The following is a 6,299-nucleotide window of genomic DNA, read 5'->3' as shown; positions in this document are numbered from 1 at the left end:
TGGTGTGTGTGTGTGTGTGTGTATTCTACTGGTTCTGTTTCTCTGAAGACACCTGATTAACACCAGACAGAAAAGAGAAAGAAGAACATTCCAGAAAGCACAAACAAAATAATACAGATGTGCTGGTGGAGTCAGGTGTGGCTGGATCATGGAGAATACTGAGACACAGAAAGAGGCAAAGCTAGAAGGGGAGCTGGGGACCAGCCTCTTGCGGGGGTCATTTCAGACACATAAGCAGAGTTAGGACTTGTTCTGTCTGCTTTAGCAAAGTAGCTACTTTGGTTGCAGCACTGGGGTGGAAGCAAAATGTTGCAAAAATGCAAGTAAAATATAGTAAAGGCATGTAGTGAGGGACTGGAAGGAAGTGGGGGCAGATTAAGAATCAGAGCCAGAATCAAATGACATGAACTGACAGCTGGTTTGCCGCGCTATACTTTCTTGAAATCAGCTTATTTCTTATTCCTCTTGGCACCCAGGACCCAGAACACGATAACTTATCAAATGAGGGATGAATGGAAGAATAAACAGGAGGAGAATGATGAAATATTTAAAGATAGCCCTGGTGCCTCTACATCACAATATCTATTCTTTTTTCCTTTCAGCACCTTTTAAAAGCTCTATTTCTCTACTTCTTGCCCATCCTCAAAAATCTGTATGATCTAAAAATAATAAAGAACAGTGTGGATTTAGTTTTGCAAAAAACTTCTTACCCCTTGAGCCTTACCTCTAATCTCCTCTGTTTTTCCTTCCTCCGGTTTTACTTTGTACGCTTTGGAGCCTGAAATGTATGAGATGTGATTGCTGAGTGTGACCAGTGAGGAGATTGAATTTAGTGGAAGTAGAATCAAGGTTGGTTGGAAAAACTGCTGTGTTAGTAAACTTTAGGGGAAATGGATAGGTGGTCAGGGCCTACCTAAGCAATGCGAAGAGGCAGAAAATTCAGAAGATGTCAAGCCACCATCGGGTACTTTGCAGTCATCTGACAAAACCTTCTAAACAGAGTCAGAGTCTAACAAAGCAGTTTCGAGAAAATCCATATTGTACGTTGCACCTTCTTGGTCACCTTGACAACAAATCCTCTTTCTTAAGACAATAATATCATACCAAGAAAAGCACTTGCAAATTATGTAAATGTTAATTACAGATGAAATATCTATGGCTGAGGTAGCTCCACCTGGGGAAATATCAGGAAGGTATCTGAAAGTTTGTACTGCTAACACAGGATGGGGTAAGGAGGGAAAATTGGAGTTGGGTTATAAAAAGGATAAAGTACAAAGGGAAGATGGATTTATTCACAACTAGCATCAATCAATCAAATGACGTGCAGTCAGGATACTGGATCCATTGGTCTTACCTCCTGGAAGGGACTTTAAACTGAAAAATGGAATAGTTATAGTAGAGACTGCAGCACTGTGGCACCTGCAGCTTCAGTTGACACTGAAATCAGCTGGGATGACTGAGGCCACGTAGAAAGGAGAAGGACCAGACATCAAAAGTGACAATGGACCAGTATACTGATTTTCAACATACTCTAAAGAATTCATTGTTCTTACCGAAGATCCATCTTTTAAAAAGCACTCTGACATGGATTCCGAGCAATTATTTTTGTTTGGCCACCCCACATGGCCTGTGGAACCTTAGTTCCCTGACCAGGGATTGAACCTGTGCCCCCTGCAGTGAAAGCACAGAGTCTTAACCACTGGACCATCAGGGAAGTCCCTGAGTAACTATCTTGTTTTCTCTACATGGCCAAAAGTATTGCTAAAAATATCACAATGGAAAAAATAGATTTTACTTTTAAATCATCTACAAGTAACAAAGCACTTTAGGATATTGTCCTATTCAGTTGTACTCTTCCCAGGAAAATTTAGGCTTTAAGTATAAACTTTTAAACTTTGACACGAAATTCACGCTCTCTCAAGAGCTATGTTATCAGTGAGGTGGGTCAGAGGAGCACTAGATGACCGACCCCATCTTTCCATGTGTCTAAAACACAGCTTAATGGCTGTGGTCATTCCGAATAATTTTTTTTTCTTTATTGGTTCAATTAGGCAGACCATCGTAAAATGCATCTAGCTGTGGACACCAGTCAGACAGAAGCATCCGTGCACATAGGGGAAGCTTTCATTGGTGGTTTAGGAAGTGCATCTGTGTATTGGTCTCCAAGGTAACATAGTCTAACAGGTAGATCACAGGACTGGGGTTGGGCATGCGCAGCTCAGCCACGTTTACCAACTAGGAGATCTTAGGATGTTTTCTGAGTCTCATTGCCTCCTCCTTTTCCAGAAAGAATGCCTTTACCACCCTCATATGTCTGCAGGATTAAGTATCACAGTGTATGAAATGCCTGGCACCTGGGAAGGTCTCTGGAAATATCCATTCTCGGGGCTTTTGCAGAGTAAATACACCTTCCCTATTAGCACTTCCAGGCTTCCCAGATATCTGGGTTGGGAGGATTCCCTGGAGTAGGAAGTGATACCCCACTCCAATATTACTTCCTGGGAAATCCCTCAGACAGAGGAGCCTGGCAGGCCACAGTCCATTGGATTACGGTCCAGAGTTGGACACAACTGAGCCATTAAGCCAAAGAAGGCAATGGCACCCCACTCCAGTACTCTTGCCTGGAAAATTCCATGGACAGAGGAGCCTGGTAGGCTGCAGTCCATGGGGTCGCGAAGAGTCAGACAGGACAGAGCGACTTCACTTTCACTTTTCACTTTCATGCATTGGAGAAGGAAATGGCAACCCACTGCGGTGTCCTTGCCTGGAGAACCCCAGGGACGGCGGAGCCTGGTGGGCTGACGTCTATGGGGTTGCATAGAGTCGGACACAACTGAAGTGACTTAGCAGCAGCAGCAATAGCATTTCCAGGCTGCATTGTCTAGGATCCAGGCTCTTGCAATGAACTCGTTGAAGCTTTTTGCTAATTCTTTCACCTTTCTATACTGTAGCCTGGAAAAATGCAAAAACCTGAGTGTAATAAGTGATGTAATGGAAGAGCCAGTGGACTTGAGCACCTGGACTCTAGTTCTGTTTTTCTACTAACCTGCAATATTACTTTAAATTAGTTGCTTAAGCTCCTTGTTTCTGTTTTCTCCTTCATAAAATGAGAGTATTGCTCTATTTGATCCCTATGAGTCCCCTCAGTTCTTGAGTATTAGGATGTTAAGCAATATTTTGAGTACATGAATTTTGGTTGTGAAATATGATAATATATCTGTACACACTACAAAATGATCACCACCACAGTCTAGTTACCTCACAGCTGACTCCCCCCACCCATTAGCTTGCCCCCCTGTGATAACCATGAATCTGTTCTCTGTATCTGTTTTTGTTTTATTTTGTTTGCTCATTTATTTTTAGATTCCATGTATGAATGAAATCACAGTATTTGTCTTTCTCTGTCTTACTTACTTGACTTAGCCAAATATCTTTAACTTTTATCCGTGTTGTCACTAATGTCAGGATTTCATAGTGTATGATTTTCTTACTGTATTGTTGGATCTGATTTGCTAATATTTTGTTGAAGATTTTTGCATGTATATCAAGAATTAGTTCCATTTAGTCACTCAGTCATGTCCGACTCTTTGCAACCCCATGAACTGCAACACCCCAGGCTTCCCTGTCTATCACCAACTCTTGAAGCTTGCTCAAACTCATGTCCAATGAGTCAGTAATGCCATCCAACCATCTCATCCTCTGTCATCCCCTTCTTCTCCCGCCTTCGATCTTTCCCAGCATCAGCATCTTTTCCAGTGAGTTCTTCGCATCAGGTGGCCAAAGTATTGGAGTTTCAGCTTCAGCATCAGTCCTTCCAATGAATATTCAGGACTGATTTTCTTTAGGATTGACTGGTTTGATCTCCTTGCAATCCAAGAGACTTTCAAGAGTCTTCTTTAATACCACAGGTCAAAAAAGCATCAATTCTTCAGCATTCAGCTTTATAGTCCAACTACCACATCCATACATGACTACTGGAAAAACCACAGTTTTGACTAGACAGACCTCTGTTGGCAAAGTAATGTCTCTGCTTTTAAATATGCTATCTAGGCTGGTCATAGCTTTTCTTCCAAGGAGCAAGCACCTTTTAATTTCACAGCTGCAGTCACCATGTGCAGTGGTATTGGCCTATAATTTCTTCTTTCATAATATCTTCATCTGGTTTTGGTATCAGAGTAATGTTGATTTTGTAAAATGTGTCTGAAAGTTTTCTCCCCTCTTCAACATTTTGGAAGAGTTTGATAAGGATAGGTATTAAACTTCAAATATTTTGTAGAATTTGCCAATGAAGTTGTTTGGCCCTGGGCTTTTCTTTCTTGGGACATCTTTGATTGCTGTTTTAGTAACTGTCTATTCAAATTTTCTGTTTGTTCTTGATACAGTCTGGGGAGAGTGTATATCTCTAGGAACTAAGCCATTTCTTTTATTTGCTATACAATTTGTTGGTGTATAATTGTTCTTATAGTCTCTTATGATCCTTTCTACTTCTGTGGGTTCTGCCATAATGTCTATTCTTTCATTTCTGATTTTATTTATTTAAGTCTGCTCTCTTTTTTTTCTTAGTCTGGCTAAAGGTTTTTCAATTTCATTTATCTTTTCAAAGAACAAGCTGTTAGTTTCATTGATCTTTCCTATTGCTTTTTCAGTCTCTATTTCACTCTGATTGTATTTCCTTCCTTATACTAATTTGGAGTTTCATTTGTTCTTTATTTTCTACTTCCTCTTGGTATAAAGTGAAATTTCTTATTTAAGATTTTTCCTATTTCTTGAGGTAGGCTGATACTGTTATTAACTACCTTCTTAGAAGCATTTTTGCTGCATCTCATAGTTTTTGGTATTTTGTGTTTCTGTTTTCATTTGTCTCTAAGTATTTTTAAAATCCTTCTTTGATGACCCAGTGGTTTTTCAGTAGCACATTATTTAGTTTCTGTATTTTTGTGGCTTTTCCCATATTTTTCTTGTGATCCATTTCCAGTTTCGTGCCATTGTATTGAGAAAAGATGTTTGATATGATTTCAGTCTTCTTGAATTTACTGAGACCAGTTTTGTGAACTAATGTGTTATCTAGGAGGGCCTAGAGGAGCTATCCCACATTGAAGGTCAGGAAGGGCGGCGGTAAGGAGATACCCCTCGTTCAAGGTAAGAAGCAATGGCTGCGCTTTGCTGGAGCAGCTGTGAAAAGATACCCCATGCCCAAGGTAAGAGAAACCCAAGTAAGATGGTAGGTGTTGCAAGAGGGCATCAGAGGGCAAACACACTGAAACCATACTCACAGAAAACTAGTCAATCTAATCACACTAGGACCATAGCCTTGTCTAACTCAATGAAACTAAGCCATGCCCGTGGGGCAACCCAAGACCGGTGGGTCATGGTGGAGAGATTTGACAGAATGTGGTCCACTGGAGAAGGGAATGGCAAACCACTGCAGTATTCTTACCTTGAGAACCCCATGAACAGTATGAAAAGGCAAAATGATAGGATACTGAAAGAGGAACTCCCCAGGTCAGTAGGTGCCCAATATGCTACTGGAGATCAGTGGAGAAATAACTCCAGAAAGAATGAAGGGATTGAGCCAAAGCAAAAAGAATACCCAGCTGTGGATGGGTCTGGTGATAGAAGCAAGGTCCGATGCTGTAAAGAGCAATATTGCATAGGAACCTGGAATGTCAGGTCCATGAATCAAGGCAAATTGGAAGTGGTCAAACAAGAAATGGCAAGAGTGAATGTCGACATTCTAGGAATCAGCGAACTGAAATGGACTGGAATGGGTGAATTTAACTCACATGACCATTATATCTACTACTGTGGGCAGGAATCCCTCAGAAGAAATGGAGTAGCCATCATGGTCAACAAGAGTCCGAAATGCAGTACTTGGATGCAATCTCAAAACGACAGAATGATCTCTGTTCATTTCCAAGGCAAACCATTCAATATCACAGTAATCCAAGTCTATTCCCCAACCAGTAATGCTGAAGAAGCTGAAGTTGAACGGTTCTATGAAGACCTACAAGACCTTTTAGAACTAACACCCAAAAAAGATGTCCTTTTCATTAGAGGGGACTGGAATGCAAAAGTAGGAAGTCAAGAAACACCTAGAGTAACAGGCAAATTTGGCCTTGGAATACGGAATGAAGCAGGACAAAGACTAATAGAGTTTTGCCAAGAAAATGCACTGGTCATAACAAACAGCCTCTTCCAACAACACAAGAGAAGACTCTATACATGGACATCACCAGATGGTCAACACCAAAATCAGATTGATTATATTCTTTGCAGCCAAAGATGGAGAAGCTGTATAG

At 40.9% G+C, this 6,299-nt stretch overlaps 1 non-coding gene across 1 annotated transcript; it reads right to left on the bottom strand.

The window, feature by feature from the left end:
- Positions 1 to 1,641: 1,641 nt before the first annotated feature.
- On the bottom strand, positions 1,642 to 1,714 carry TRNAE-UUC. The gene has a single exon. It is a non-coding gene; the product is annotated as a tRNA-Glu (tRNA).
- Between the last annotated feature and the right edge of the window lie 4,585 nt (positions 1,715 to 6,299).

Source organism: Bos indicus x Bos taurus, chromosome 9 (genome assembly GCF_003369695.1).
Source record: "Bos indicus x Bos taurus breed Angus x Brahman F1 hybrid chromosome 9, Bos_hybrid_MaternalHap_v2.0, whole genome shotgun sequence".
NCBI lineage: Eukaryota > Metazoa > Chordata > Mammalia > Artiodactyla > Bovidae > Bos > Bos indicus x Bos taurus.
Note: the sequence above shows the minus strand (reverse complement) of the source record. Positions and strands in the feature narration are given on the sequence as shown.